The 17,135-nt window shown below is 43.8% G+C and overlaps 1 long non-coding RNA gene across 1 annotated transcript in view; it reads left to right on the forward strand.

Annotated features, from left to right (window-relative positions):
• The window catches only part of LOC137320434 (uncharacterized), a 325,461-nt gene that overhangs the window by 251,070 nt on the left and 57,256 nt on the right, over window positions 1-17,135 (forward strand). The window contains exon 2 of the long non-coding RNA XR_010962522.1: window positions 42-94. This is a non-coding gene — a long non-coding RNA (uncharacterized lncRNA). The remainder of the gene's footprint in view (window positions 1-41; window positions 95-17,135) is intronic.

Raw genomic sequence — 17,135 nt, forward strand, 5'->3', positions numbered from 1 at the left:
GAATAAGTGCTAAACACTTATCTGCTTCCTTGTTGTTTCAGTGTGATGCTGCTTGATCAAATTGGGAAGTTCACGACCATGCATCTCGAGTGCTGTAAGTAACCATGCTTTTTATAGATCTCATTGTTAAATGTATCTATCTGCCTGAGGGGGGGTCAGTCCCCCCTCCCCACATCCCCACCCGTGCAAAAGTAGCATTGTCATCTACTTTACATAGTTTGTTCAGATTCAAGGATCTTTGGCTTGTAAGCTTGAAATTTCTGATTGTAGACAAACTGATCCATGGTAGTGGACAGAACATAAGAACTTATGAAATAGGAGCAGGAGTAGGCCGTCCGGCCCCTCGAGCCTGTTCCACCATTCAATAAGATCATGGCTGATCTTCTACCTCAATGCCATTTTCCTGCATCATACCCATATCCAATGATGCCTTTAATATCTAGAAATCTATCGATCTCTGTTTTGAATGTACTCAATGACTGAGCCTCCACAGCCCTCTAGGGTAGTGAATTCCAAAGATGCATCACCCTCTGAGTGAAGAAATTTCTCCTCATCTCAGTCCCAAATGGTCCACCCCTTATTCTGAGACTGTGATCCCTGGTTCTAGACACACCAGCCAGGGGAAACATCCTCCCTGCATCTACCCTGACGAGCCCTGTAAGAATTTTGTATGTTTCAATGAGATCATCCCTCATTCTTCTGAACACTAGAGAATACAGGTTTAGTCTACTTAATCCCTCCTCATACGACAATCCTGCCATCCCAGGAATCAGTCTGGTGAACCTTTGTTGTACTCCGTCTATGGCAAGTATATTCTTCCTTAGGTAAGGAGACCAGAATTGTACACAATACTCCAGGTGCGATCTCACCAAGGCCCTATATAATTGCAGTAAGACATCTTTACTCCTGTACTCAAATTCTCTTCCAATAAAGGCCAACATACCATTTGTCCTCCGAGTTGCTTGCTGCACCTACATGTTAGTTTTCAATGACTCATGTACAAGGACACCCAGGTCCCTTTGAACATCAACATTTCCCAATCTCTGACCATTTAAAAAATACTCTGCATTTCTCTTTTTCCTACCAAAGTGGATAACTTCACATTTTTCCACATTATATTCCATCTGCCATGTTCTTGCCCACTCACTTAGCCTGTCTATATCCCCTTGAAACCTCTTTGCATCCTTCTTACAACTCACATTCCCACCTGGTTTTGTGTCATCAGCAAACTTGGAAATATTACATTTGGTCCCCTCATCCAAATCATTGATATACATAGTGAATAGCTGAGGCCCAACCACCGATCCTGTGGTACCCCACCAGTCACAGTCTGCCATCCTGAAAAAGACCCATTTATTCCTACTCTCTGGGAATCCATCACAATGTCACTGATTTTTTTTCCCCTTGTCAATTTTTCACAACTCTTTTCCTGAAAGCATTGACTCTTCACTGGGCTTTGCATTCCACGTGTAATTGTCCTCTGATACCTCACCCAAGTGGTCATTATTCACATGTAAACCTTTTCAGTGACTGGTGGTAGGCCATTTGACCAACCCTGTCTCATTTGGTGTCCAAATACAAACAGTAGGGGTTCTCAAAGAACAATCAGCAGTTGGATCCTGGATACCTTCTCCCTCCCCAACTTAGGAGTGTTGAGCCCAATTGTTACACCCCTACAGCTGTTTTTGAAGACCCCAAGCAAAGTACTGTTGGAACAAGAACTTCTATCTCGAATCTTTGCACCTCCTCCAATTTCCTTTCCTTTAGCCCTCCTCTCCATATGACTCACGCCTGGATGTTATTCTATGTATCTTCATGGCTACAGTGAGTTTCAGCAGACTATTCAATCATCTCGTCTCACCCCCATACATTCATTTTACAGCAGACATCACTGAATAACGATCAGGATCAGGAACTTGCGTTGATTTTTTTTGTTTCAGCCTTCCGATCTAAGGAATGTATAATCTAATTACACTGTCTCACTATGGGGCTTTCCTGGCCTACATGGTTTAGCAACACATCACACAGTGCTTTTACCCCCTGAGCTAAGATGTGACTGAAAGTTAACTCTTTTTCATTCCTCTCACCAATTTTCTCCTTTCCCCTTCTGAAAATTGAATCCTTGCAGGGGTACAGATTCGGGCCAGTCTCACTCTGATAACCCAGCTAACTAGCCATTATTCATGTGCATGCTGGCAAATCACTTCAAATATTGGGGGATCGCAGCTGAGTCCCCACCCTGGCTGATTTTTCCCACCAATATTTGCACCCTGACTGTCATCCCAACTCAGATTACACAACTCGGCACAGACCAGATATCAAACCTAAAACCTACCTGGTCTATATGGCTCAGCGACTCACTGGATAAACTCACTAAGCCATTGAGAGATAGGTTGTTCTAAGTTGCTTCAGAAATCATCTTCCCATCAAGCTCCAGGCATAGAAAAATGCAATTTGTCTACATATTTGTCTTCTACATATTTTATGTACACAAGCAGATCTCTGGTTGGGGCAAACCTGGATTGCTCATTGTAACTTGGATGGTGCATCACTTTATAATGACAGAAAGATTATACCCTGTAAAGTACAATGTATTACAATGCTGTATCTGGCCTCGCCTGCCCTTTTAAGGCCACATAATAGAATTGCTGTAAATTGAGGCATACTGAGGTGAATTTAAGGTTAATTACTCTAGTTTGCTTGCAAATTTCTTCTTCCAGGTCAGGAGAAACCAGCAGTCAATGATTACCTTTTTTATTTTTTAATACTTGAGACGCTTTGTGGTGTGACAGATATAACAAATATAACTATGATTGTACAGAATCTACAAATAGCTACATAACGCCATTTGGATCATGAGTGCATACAAATGGTCTCAACCAAGTTTAGTGTGAAGCTGGCTCATTATAATTCACTTTGTTTCTAAGAACATGGGGAATTCCTTTCTTGGCATGATTTACTTATTAAGTGCTTCATTAGATATTGTTTGCACAAAGACATGTATTCATCTTTTGGTTTGCAATAGATTTAAAGATATAAAGCACCTTTACATTGTGCGTTAGGGAGTCAGGAAACCATCTCTGCTGCAAAGCCACGTGACGCCCATGTGCTCACCTGTCCACTTCTTACTTTTGTACTGTGCCGTTAGTGAGCGTGAGGGCTGTTGGAGGGAAAATGGGAAAAAGATGCTTGTTTTCTGGACAGCTGTGAATGCACAGGATGAGTTAGGTCCCACACATCATCAGAAATGTGGAGTTTGTCTCCTTTACATTGTCAGGTATAAACCGTGGTAGAAGTACTGCACTCCTGCCACCACATCTGTAGATATACTTTCAAACCTCTTTATGTAACAGTGAAGTACCACACCATTAGTTGTTTTACAAGAAACTTGGTGGAGGAGTTACAACACTGCCCTCTTTTTCTCTGGGATACATGTACAGACTCCAGCTTTGACAGATGGGATGAGAATTTCCTCTCTCTGCTGCCTGTTAAATATCCAAGGGAAATGAGTTTTGGTAGACTCAGTTCAGTTCCCAAAGGACTTGCTTTCATAGTACAAAACAGTCTATAACTCAGAGCTAATTGGCACTAATGGGACAGTCTCACTCACAGACTCCATAAGGGCAGTGTCTGTGCAAAATGGAAACATCAGAATGATGCGCGAGGGTATGCTCAACTATTTATAGGAACTTGTGGTCACACAGTTACACGCGCTGCTCAGTAGTGGATACAAATGGCTATAGAGCTTCCTAGTTTTCATTGACAAACTTTTTTCATTGGCAGAAAATGCTGGAAACATTCTGATGAAAGGTCGACACCTGAAACATTGAAAGGCCTACATTTAAATGTGGAATGAGTCCACATTCTCACTGGGTTCAGGCAGGAGTCCATCCAGGAATATTGTAATGAGGCCCTGGAGTTAAAATGCCCCAGGTTTCACGCCAGCGAGTCTGCTCCACGCAAGTGCTTCACACAAAGATTTATTTTTGAATTACAGTGAAAGTTTTGATGCCACATTTACCTAAAATCTGCACAAACAATATCCCTATAAGATGAATGACTCTGACGCTTTATTTTTGATGGTTTATTACTTGAGGAAGGATTGTTGGTTAGGACACTGGGAGAATTACTGTTCTTTGAGTAATGCAATTGAATCTTTAACTTTCACGAAAATAGGCAGATAGCACTTTGGTTTAATATCTCATCTGAAGGCCAGCCAGCTCTTGGACAGTGCAAAAGTGCCTTGTGCATTATAGTGTCACCTAGATTTTGAACTCAAAGCCTGGATTCTTGTTCAAGCCCAGAATCTTCTGATTTGAGTGGAGGGGCAGAGCGGGTGGGGAAGGATAGAGTACTAATAACTAAGACAACCTGAGGCCCTTTAGTATGTCTATTGATGCAGGATGAGTTAATCTGCCAGCAATGTGTTGTGTGGCACTACCACCGTGCTAAATGGGATATATTCAGAAAAGATCTAGCAGCTCAAAACTGGGCATCCATGAGGTGCTGTGGGCCATCAGTAGCAGCAGAATTGTATTCCAGCACAACCTGTAACCTCATGGCCCGGCATATTCCTCACTCTACCATTACCAACAAGCCAGGGGATCAACCCTGGTTCAATGAGGAGTGTAGAAGAGCATGCCAGGAGCAGCACCAGGCGTACCTAAAAATGAGGTGCCAACCTGGTGAAGCTACAACACAGGACTACATGCATGCTAAACAGCAGAAGCGACATGCTATAGACAGAGCTAAGCGATTCCACAACCAACAGATCAGACCCAAGCTCTGCAGTCCTGCCACATCCAGTTGTGAATGGTGGTGGACTATTGAACAACTAACGGGAGGAGGAGGCTCTGTAAACAGCCCCATCCTCGAAGATGGCAGAGTCCAGCACGTGAGTGCAAAAGACAAGGCTGAAGCATTTGCAACCATCTTCAGCCAGAAGTGCCGAGTGGATGATCCATCTTGGCCTCCTCCCGATATCCCCACCACCGCAGAAGCCAGTCTTCAGCCAATTCGATTCACTCCACATGATATCAAGAAACGGCTGAGTGCACTGGATATAACAAAGGCTATGGGCCCCGACAATATCCTGGATGTAGTGCTGAAGACTTGTGCTCCAGAACTAGCCGTGCCTCTAGCCAAACTGTTTCAGTAGAGCTACAACACTGGCATCTACCCGACAATGTGGATAATTGCCCAGGTATGTCCTGTCCACAAAAAGGACAAATCCAATCCAGCCACCAATTACCGCCCCATCAGTCTACTCTCAATCATCAGCAAAGTGATGGAAGGTGTCGTCGACAGTGCTATGAAGCAGCACTTACTCACCAATAACCCGATCACCAATGCTCAATTTGGGTTCCGCCAGGACCACTCGGCTCCAGACCTCATTACAGGCTTGGTCCAAACATGGACAAAAGAGCTGAATTCCAGAGGTGAGGTGAGAGTGACTGCCCTTGACATCAAGGCAGCATTTGACCGAGTGTAGCAACAAGGAGCCCTAGTAAAATTGAAATCAATGGGAATCAGGGGGAAAACTCTCCAGCGGCTGGAGTCATACCTAGGACAAAGGAAGATTGTAGTGGTTGTTGGAGGCCAATCATCTCAGCCCCAGGACATTGCTGCAGGAGTTCCTCAGGCAGTGCCCTTGACCCAACCATCTTCAGCTGTTTCATCAATGACCATCACTCCATCAAAATGTCAGAAATGGAAATGTTCGCTGATAATTGCACAGTGTTCAGTTCCATTCGCAACCCCTCAGATAATGAAGCAGTCCATGCCCGCATGCAGCAAGACCTGGACAACATCCAGGATTGGGCTGATAAGTGGCAAGTAACATTTGTGCCAGACAAGTGCCAGGCAATGACCATCTCCAACAAGAGAGAGTCTAACCACCTCCCCTGACATTCAACGGGATTGCCATCGCCGAATCCCCCACCATCAACATCCTGGGGGTCACCATTGACCAGAAACTTAACTGGACCAGCCTCATAAATACTGTGGCTACAAGAGCAGGTCAGAAGCTGGGTAGCAGCTGATGAGTTCAGCTCCAACAACACTCAGGACAAAGCAGCCCACTTGACTGGCACCCCATCCACCACCTTAAACATTCATTCCCTTCACCATCGGCGCACTGTGGCTACAGTGTGTACCGTCTACAGGATGCACTGCAACAACTCGCCATGGCTTCTTCGACAGCACCTCCCAAACCCACGACCTCTACCACCTGGAAGGATAAGGGCAGCAGGCACATGGGAACAGCATCACCTGCGCATTCTCCTCCAAGTCACACACCATCCCGACTTGGAAATAGTTCCTTCATTGTCGCTGGGTCAAAATCCTGGAACTCCCTACCTAACAGCACCGTGGGAGAACCTTCACCACACGTACTGCAGCGGTTCAAGAAGGCGGCTCACTACCACCTTCTCAAGGGCAATTAGGGATGGGCAATAAATGCTGGCCTTGCCAGCGACGCCTACTTCTGATGAGTCACCACACACACACAAGTGCGCACGGTCAGACACTGGTGACAGGGGCAGCTGTGGAGAGTCTCCTCTCCAGGCTCTGCTCGGCTGGACGCAGATGCTGAACCCCGAGGGCCATCCTTTAAAAGGAGAATGATCGAGGGACAGCAACACATTTGCGAGGTACTGGAACAGGTGCCATGCACACTTCCCACAATAGCCCAGAGGATGGAGGAGTCCAACTCCTGCATTAGTGGAATGGTGGCACAGATACGTGAGGGGAATCTCTGAGATAGTGTCACAGGGACATGAGGGAATCTCTAAGATAGTGTCGCAGGGACGTGAGCAACTGTCTGAGATAGTGTCGCACGTAACTGCTGAAATGTCTGAGATATTGTCGCAGGGAAGTGCGAGAAACCTAGCCTCCATTGAGCGTCAAGCACGGCTCACAAATTAGTCCATTCAGGCCCTAAGAATGGCCATGCGGACTCAGGGTGAACAACATTCTGCTGCCTTAAATAGGCTTACACATACTTTTGAAGTGGCCTTACAAGGCATCACACATGTCCTCCAAACTGTTGTCCAGCAGGGTGGTAGGAGTGATGTGGGCCTGGCCCAGGAGAGGAATAATGGCGAAAGGGGACATCGAAGTGGGGACGCCACTCAAAGCGCTCCCACATCTCACCCATTACCCCCCTCTCAACCAGTACCCGCAATGCTGCCTCCCCTCCAGGTTGCCGAGTCAGCCCCCGCACAGGTACAGGTGGAGCAGTCTTTCGAGGGGCCCTCATGGGCTCCAAACCCAGAGGGTGGAGGCCAAAAGCATCTAAGCAATCCGGCCATGGACATGAGCAACCTGCCACTACCTCTGCTGCACCACTGGGGATGCACCACATAGAAGCGGTTGGAAGAGAAAGGTGAAGGATTTGTGATCACAAGGGTGTGCGACAGACTGTCATGTTTTTCATTTATCTTTGGTTTTTGTTATATTCACATTAAAAGTTATCATTCTTACCACTACTGCCATGTCTTGCCCATGCTTGACTGGCTTTTGTGATCGAGCCCTTTCACGTGCTTCACCATGAAAGGCAACACTTGATGCCACCCAAGTGGATCACTTTACAGTGGGTTTATGTGTAGTTGCAGGACTGTTGTGTGCAGGGAGGGAGGGTGCTGGTGTTGACGTTGGTCTTTCCAGGTGATGTGAGGACTGGACTCTTCTCACTTTCTGATCTTATGAGAACCTTTCACATATGACTGACTCCCTGGCCTCATAAGCAGCCAGGTGAGCCACTGCTCTGCCCATGGTTTTGTCTCCTCCTCCTCCACCTCCCACTCCTGCTCCTCCTCAATGTGGATGGCAGATGTGGATGGTGGATGAGGGGATGGGGCCTCCTCAACCTGTACCCCTCTCTATTGCGTCATGTTGTGCAGGACATAACACAATACTGTAATGCCACCCACTCTCGCTGGTGCGTATTGAAGCGCTCCCCCAGAATGATCGAGGCACCGAAATCGAATCCTCAGCAGTCCTAGTGTGTTCAATTATAGACCTGATGGTGATGTGGCTGTCGTATCAGCGCTGTTGTTCGCTGATGGAGCTCCTCAGAGGTGTCATGAGCCACGTATGCAGGGGATATCCCTTGTCCACGAGGAGCCAGCCCTTAAGGGTGTGTGGTGCTTGGAAGAGGCCCAGGATGTTGGATTCCCTCAGAATGAATGAATCGTGGCAGCTGCCTGGGAATCTGGCACACACGTGAAAAAATCTTTTGCGGTGGTCACAAATGAGCTGAGTGTTGATGGAGTGATGTGCCTTTCTGTTGATGAACATTCCTGGCTTATGTGAAAGTGCTCGGATTGCAATATGGGTGCAATCGATTGCACCCTGTACATGTGGGAAGCCAGCCACAGAGTGGAATCCCACTGCCCTCTCGGTCTTGCTAAGGTCGTCCATGGGGAAGTTGACATATTTCGAGGCCCTGCAAAACAAGCCGTCAGTGACCTGCCTTATGCACTTGTGTGCAGACAACTGCGAGACCCCGACGATGTCACCGGTGGCACCCTGGAATGATTCAGAGGCGAAGAAGTTGAGGGCAGTGGTCACTTTAACTGTGACGGGTAATGCCACCAGGCCCAACTGGGAGCAGCTCGGCATGAAGGAGGCTGCAAATGTCTGCGACCACCTGGCAACTCACTCAGCCTTTGTATGCACTGCTCCTCAGAGAGGTCCAAGAAGCTGAGCCTCGGTCTGTGGACCCTCTGTCAAGGGTAATGCCTCCTGCAACGTTGCTCCCTCTGTTTTTGCCCTCTGTGCTCTTGTGCAGGCCCCTGTGGCACAGCACTGTGTTCTGGAGTTCCAAGTGGCAGAAGTGCACGCCATGCCTGGCGAGGATGGTGATGCTGCTCATCCTCGGATGTACTGGTGAATGCAGCCATCGCGTCCCCATCCTGATGGTGTCAGTTTGAGGGGGTCCGAAAAGTTGGTAAATGTATGTAAACAGAACAATTCTGAGTGTAAACCAAGAATTTTCAGTCTAAATACAAAGATCTCCCAGCCATAAGTTTGTCTGAGAGAACTGAGTGCCCTCCTGCAATAACTCATCTTTTATCCCCATCTGTCAAACAGGCATTTAAATGTCCAAATGGCTGCCGGCTGAAACACGACTCCTTCACCATGGCGTGTTTCAGAGGCCACGGGAAACACGCTGAAGCAGCGTTGAAATTGCTTGCTAGCATAATTAATTACATTCATGCACATTTCAAGTACTTTAAGTACTTGAATTGCTGCTTTAAATATCATCCTCCGGCTTTAATTGCCGGCAGGACTTCTGGGTTCGGGAACGGCGCGCGCACCCAGATGACTCTTGGTCATGTGCATTCTTCAGCGTGTTGGAGCCGAGATTCCTGCCCGCTCCAGAAGATCCCAATTTTCTTTCCCCCTCTCCCAACGCACTCGGATTTCTGTTTTAAAATTGGGCCCTATATTTCACTAGACATCATAAGATCCTCCATAATTTTTTTGTTCATTGCTAAAAGTACTTCATTGTAATTAAAATCTTTTGTGCCTGGAATTATAAACCTCAATTTTAAGCTTCTATCTAAGCACTACAGTTGACGTGTGCAGGTGTGCCTCTATGCCACAATATTACACAGTTTATAAGGCGTGACAAATTATAGTTAATTTTATTATAGATAATCTATTTCTTTATTACAATTTTTTAATCATGATAATTGGAGTTTAAAGTATAAAATTAGATCACCTCTTACAGACACTGATGAAAAATAAGTCCTGGGTGATTACTTCGATATGGTGGAACAGTAGGGGTCCTTCAATCTAGCAGGTTACTCTAAAATATGGTCTCAACATTAGGTTATATTTTTCACAAATCAAACATGGAAAGCGTGTATTGATAATGACTCTTTTACTGAGTAGATCATGAACACATAACATTCCCTGTGGGTGGTAGAGGGATAATGGTTTGGCACCAAAGCAGAAGGAGATGAAAGTGGTCTGTGAACATGGATCAAAATGGCTGAGAAGCTAGACAGACTAACTCGTCTTTTTTAAACTCATTTTCTTCCCCCTTTACCAATTACACTCTTCATCTCCTCACATGAAGTCGTTGGGGTAGATTTTGACTTTGTGCGATCGTATTAAATGGGTGATAGTGAATTGGCAGGTGGGGTTCACACAGCTGCCATCTCAGCAGGAGACCAGAAAGGGAAGAAAATGGAGATGGAGTGGGGAAGAAGAGAAATGGACATGGGCACAGCATGAGAAAACACAGTTTGAAAACGTATATAAATTATGAGCACTGAACTAATTTCTGAATCCAGATTGATCTGAATTGCTTCCACTTGGATAAATTTCCCAGCACCTTTTATTCTGCTTGTTCAGACGGTGATGATTTCGCTGACCGGCTAAATGCAGTGTCATTGAAGTCGAAACAGCTGAAAAAGCCCAAAACTGCTCCACTGATCTGGTATTTCAGATTCAATGAAATGAAAGCATTATTCTGAATCCAAATTGGCATTCAGATTGACCAAATCATACTCAACCTTAGCTCACAAAGATTTTAAAAAATGAGTCGACAGTATTTCTCAATGCATCCTGACCTCACAGTGGCTGGGTTTGTAAAAAGGGTTGACAGTGACAATAGGAACATAAGAACTTTTAGATATAGGTAAACACTATTAGGCCCATCAAGCCTCTCCCTTTTTGATAGATCAACCTCACCCATACATCTTCTCACCATATCTCATATTCTCTCTCCGGAAACACAAGTGCCTTGGGACGTTTTGCCATGTTAAAGACGCTATATAAATGCAAGTTGTGGTAACTATATTACAACGATCTCCCTGATCAACGAAGTCCGTAGCATCTTTTGAGGACACATGATAATCTCATTATTTAAAACCACCGATAAACTGTAGCACAAGGTGGTAAGTTTCACTTTAGACGATAATGTAAAATGCTCGGTTCTTCCCTTTCTGGTCTCCAGCTGAGATGGCAGGTGCATGAACTCTACTTAGGCCTTTGTCCATGGTGCTATTGGCTCGGCCATCCCAATAAACACCTCTCCCCATTTTCGTTATCCTAAACAAAAATCGGGAGAGGTATTTAATATGTGGCTGAGCTGACATCTCGGGTTTTGCACTATTGCCAAAAGTCAAAATGACCCCCATATGTCAGCTGCCAGTTCTTCCACTACACCACCTCTCTCAACCGCTCGACTAGAATTATAGAATCATAGAAAGGTTACAGCAGGGAAGGAGGCCATTCGACCCATCGAGTCCACGCCAGCTCTCTGCAAGAGTAATCCAGCCAGTTCCACTCCCCTTCCCTTTCCCTGCCGCCCTGCAAAATCTTTTCCTTCAAGTACTTATCCAATACTTGGGCAAGGTCCTGGATGGTGGTTAGTAACTGTGGAACAGTCCTTCAGCTTGAAGCAGCACTTTCAGGAGAGCAGCAGAGAAAAGTGGAAAAACAATGTTATGAAATTAATGCAAGGCGAAAACAATTCCTGGTAAAACTGTTAATATATGCATGAATTCCGATTCAACATGACCATTATAAAGCAATGAGGGAAAAAAAATCAAACAGAATTAAAGATTCCAATGTAACATTCTCGGTGAGTATACTAGGAGTTGTACAATGTTGCGTTTGCCAATCACAGTGTTGATATCCATCTCACCATGATCTAATTAAAAATAAATGGCAAGCTCATCTTAATTTACATATAACGTCAACATGGTTTTATTCAAAGGTAGAGCGAAGCAGATTGTTTCTCGCATCTTGCTATGAATTGCAAGATAGAGTTACACAGGCTTTTCCTGGCCACACACACTATGAATGCAATTATATTACAGTGCTGGCACCGGCAGTACTGTAATATAAATAAAACAGGACTGGTACATCTCGTGGCATGGGGACATCCGCCAAGAAGCATTTTCACCCTCTGTTTTTATTAACAAAAAAAGTAAATGGGCTCCTCCAACCAAGCAAGCTTCCCTATTTTCTGGTCATGGCTGGGCTTTTTTTTTGGATACATATGAATACCATTACAATTCATCAGGAATGGCCCCAAAGCTGAGTTCTCAACCCACCCATAGAGGTCAGCAATGCCATCTGATTGGGATTTATCTGCAGACAGAAAATTAATGTCACAAACTTTTCAACAATTGTGCATGTGCCTCTATTTTCCCCTGGCTGTGCTGATCTTCATGCCACAGTGTACAATCTTCGGGTAAGCGTTCTCCAAGGCGGCCTTCGAGACACACGACAACGCAAAATCGTCGAGCAGAAATTGATAGCCAAGTTCCGCACCCATGAGGACGGCCTCAACCGGGATCTTGGGTTCATGTCACGCTACACGTAACCCCACCAGCGAACAAAAGCTATCTGTTTTTAATATAATGGGTCATTTGCTGGCTTTCTCTGCCTTCCGGATGTTTCTGCCTTCCGGATGTTTCTGCCTCTCTCTGTTTTTTTTCCTGTTTGTTTTTTTTTGTTGAATGTGTATTCGGGGGTTCTGTAGGTGACACCTCTCTGTCTGAACACGGTGATTGCCTTGGCAACAGGCAGTTGCAGGGACAGTCTGTAAACACCATGTATTGTTCTATATGTATAAATGCGTAGGCTTCAAGGAGCTCTTGGCATTTACCTGAGGAAGGAGGAAGCCTCCGAAAGCTTGTAGATTTCAAATAAAAATTGTTGGACTATGACTTGGTGTTGTACAGTGTACAATTGTAGACACAGAGCACAGTGGATCCAAATGATATTCAAGTAGAGACATAGAAACATAGGGACAGGAGTAGGCCATTCAGCCTCTCCATCCTATTCCACCATTCAATTAGATCAGGCCGATCTCTACCTCATCTCCATTCACCCGCCTTTGATCCATATCCCCTGATACCCTTACTGAACAAAAATTTGTTGATCACAGTTTTGAAAATCTCAATTGACCCAGCATTTTGGGGGAGAGAGTTCCAGATTTTCACCACCCTTTATGTGAAATAAGGTGCTTCCCCTTGTTTTGGATTCCTCCACCAGAAGAAATAGCTTCTCTATATCTACCCCATTGAATCCCTTTATCATTTTAAACACCTCAATTAGATTATTCCTCAACCGTTTCAACTCAAGGGAATACAAGCCACATTTGTGCAACCTGTCCTCATAATTTAAACCTTTAAGGCCTGATATCATTCTGGTGAATCTGCATTGTACGCTATCCAAGGCCAATATATCCTTCGTGAGGTGCGTGCCCTAAACTGAACACAGTACTCCAGATGGGGTCTGACGAAGGCTCTGTACAACTGAACATAATTTCCTCCCTTTGTACTCCAGCCTTTTTGATTACTGTTTGTAACTGTGCACTAGCTTTTAGGGATTTGTGTACCTGGACATCCAAATCCCTTTGTTCCTCCACAATTGCTAGCCTTTCACCATTTAAGAAAATATTATGATTTGTTTTTCTTGGATCCAAAATGGATGACCTCACACTTCCCCACATTGAACTCTACCTGCCATAGTACTGACCACTCACTTAATCTATCTATGTTGGTTTGTAGCTTCCTGCTCCCATCCACATAATCAACTCTGCCTCCTAAGTTAGTATCATCTGCAAACTTGGATGTACAACTCTCTATTCCATCATTCAACTCCTTGATATAAATGGTGAAAAGCTGTGGCCCCCAGTACAGATCGCTAGGGAACATCACTTGACACATCCTGCCAAATCAGAGAATGTTCCCTTTATCCCTACTTTCTGTCTCCTCCCTCCCAACCAATTACCAGCCCATGTCACAAGGTTATCTCCTTTTCTGTGCATTTTTATTTTTGTGAGACTTTTAGAAGAAGTTGAGACCTTCAAGTAAAAAATTAGTGGAGGCATTAAAAGACAAAATAACTTTCTATGTATAGATTTGGAGATATGCTATATTTTGATTTTTTTTTTGTTTTGTTTAAACCCTTATTTTGGAAATTAGAAATTTCAGTTACTGAGAAAAAAATGCCAATGATAAACACTTCAGGAAGCATTTTGAGTGATTTGTGGGAAGCAAGTGGCAAGATTAAATAATTACAAGGTAACAAGTTTACATCGACAAAACCAATTAAAAACATTGGCAGAGGAATTTATAATAGGAAAAAGTTAACACCAAAAATGTGATAACAGAAAATCAAGTTGTGCAGACAGGAACTGTGTGTAGATGTAAGATTTTGAAAATATCATGGCTAAATATGTAAATTAGGATCCTAAAATTTAGTGGTTGCATTTGAAATCCTTCTGAACTGATTCAATTTGAATACAGTTCTAATACCAAATATTTATCATACATCATGCCATGCCTGGTTTGTGAAAGAAAGATGATTTCAAGTATTCTCTTGCATTCAGCACCAACATAGGAATGCTTCCAGGTTTTGGGCTCTCAGTGTAGGACAGTTCAAAATGCCTGATTGAGAAGGAACACATCTTATAGATTGTTCTTGTTACAAAATTGCACCCCGAGTGTGTGGTTTACTGTGCATTAATCCCTTGATTGACAAGTGGAGATGTTAATCTATCTGTTGGTAGTTGGTCTTTGTCATGTTTGATTCATCTTCACAGCCTTAGTCTTTCCCTGTTCCCATATTTCTTTGTAGTTAGTCCTTTTGTTGTGGAGCCACTTTGATCATTGTTTCTCTTTGTAGAGACGATTCTTTTCTTGTGGTGCTAATCATGGCCTTTGCTTTCCTGTTGTCACATTTATAAAGCTTTTTATTGGCAGTTTGTTAAAGTTTTGTTTTTGTTTAGATTGTTTACTTTTGTGAAATCCTAATGTTCGCTGTATTGATTTCAATCCTTCAGAGACATTTTTCTACATTGAATATGATCATGTATTTGGTGCCCCTTTTATACTGAAGGCTTGCAACTGGCAGTAAAAGCATTATCAATGAAAACCGTGAAGTATAAACAATCATTGGCTCTTGTCATCGCAGACAATGTAATCCTGTGAAACACTCAATGCCCCTGACCAAAAAGATAAGTAAAGTCAAATATAAACATCCAACACTGGTTGGGTCTTTAATTTTGGGGCTGGCCACAGGCAAGGAGATTTATTTATCCCCTCGTACAGGTCAGCAATGCACTTTTGGTATTGCTATCCTACATGGACCTTCCCCGAACCTCTGTGGCCAGACTGGCAAATGTGCAACTGCAAATTTCCATTAACTGCAGTCATGTAAACTTCATGTCCTGTGTAGTGGTATTAAATTTGTAATCATGGCTTTGGAAAAAATGCTTTAGAGCGAATGCCAAGCAACTGCAGCCAAAATTGTCCCTCATTATAAACAGGGCAGATTCAGGACAACTACTGAAATACTTGCATTTGTAATATAATAGGTTATCGAGCGGATAGCCATTCATTTCTTTTTCAATACTTACTTATTTTAGAGAAATGCTGGCTGTGAAGTAATTCACTGTGTTTATACTGCAGAGCAGGTTCAAAAAGAGTGCTGGCCACATTGGAACAATGGACCTTTTGCAAGATTTCAAATGCAAACTTTGGACCTATGGTTCCCAAAGCTTTTCACACTGGGGTTTTCCTCGCGTTATGTCTGGGTTTGTTGTGGACTATTGGATAGAGATTGTTTGCTATGATTAGTCAACAATTCCATTATCGTTGTATCAGCGACCATAGAATCATAGAAGACGACCAGGATAGTAAAAGGAGAACTGGATGGACATTGGTCTTTTTTTGTCTAACAATTCCTATATTCCTACGTTCTTATGATATGACTAAAATTCTTGGGTTCCCATTCCACAGGTACAAGTGCAGTGTTGTTTAACCCCCCGTCTACTAAAGCGCAAAGGCAAATTGCAGGACGGGGGGGGTTTATTTGCATGGCTGGAGCAGACTGCTAGCACTTGCAGGGGTGCTTCCGCTGTGCGTACCCCAATCCATCCTTGTGAGATGGAGTGGCCCATATTCCTTCTCTTAAAATGCCCCCAGATCCTTCCACGCCAAACAGTCTTCAACTCCAAAAGGAGCCACACTGCACCCAGAGAGAAGATAATCCATCCCCTCTGGTCCAAGACCTTAGGAAAAAACTCAATAGGACTCACGCCAACCATCAGCTGGAATTTGGTATTTACCCAACAAGTTACATGTACTTCCTTCCTTTAACTTTTGGTCCTTTGTCCTAATTTCCCATTTTGTAGTTTTATAATGGTAACATATTAATCGGAACAAATTGATAATTAAAAAGAATAGAGTTTTTAAGAATGGTCATTTGGGCAAAGTATTGGTGGGCGGTTGGTCCTTATGGAACTGTGGCATCATACAGTCATCATCTTCAATCTCTTTTAGTGTTTGAGAATTTTAATATCCTGAACAAAACACGTTATAAGCTGGTGTGTTTATGTTAAATCATCCTGTTGGATATGCTTGTGAATCAGTAATATGATTTCCAACATATTGGTTTATATTTGAGACTGGGCTAAATCGTGTTCCTATTGCAAATGAACTACTGTATTTTTTTGAAGGCCAGTGTCCTGTGCCATTGGGAGATTGCAAAGGGTGCTGCGAGTTTTTATTATAGTTGACTTTCCTTTAAAATTCAGCCATCTGGATTACCTATCTGGAGCCTGGAATTTTGTGTGTGTGTGTGTGCCGGTGTGTTTTTCTTGGTAGTGGGGAGGGATTCTGAAGATTACATTAACCTTGTGCTGTCCTACAATATTAGGATAACTGGAGGATGCAGAGAAGCATGTGGAAATTGTGAATCAGAAACTGCAAAGGATTTGCCGTCAACTGAATGCGCTTTCCGTTTCATAAATAAATTAGTTACTGCATATCAGGCCTTGTGTGTCTCTTGGTATGCTATGGATAGACTTTTGCCGCTTAGAGGTAATTGGCAAAAGAACCAGGGGCGAGATGAGGAGAAATTTTTTTTATGCAGTGAGTTGCTGTGATCTGGAATGCACTGCCTGAAAGGGTGATGGAAGCAGGTTCAATAGTAACTTTCAAAAGGGAGTTGGATAAATACTTGAAGGGGAAAAACTTGCAGGGTTATGGGGAAAGGGCAGAGAGTGGGATTAATTGGATAGCTCTTTCAAAGAGCCGGCACAGGCACGGTGGGCCGAAGGGCCTCCTTCTGTGCCGTATCATTCTATGATTCTATGATAG

Source organism: Heptranchias perlo, chromosome 4, assembly GCF_035084215.1.
Source record: "Heptranchias perlo isolate sHepPer1 chromosome 4, sHepPer1.hap1, whole genome shotgun sequence".
NCBI lineage: Eukaryota > Metazoa > Chordata > Chondrichthyes > Hexanchiformes > Hexanchidae > Heptranchias > Heptranchias perlo.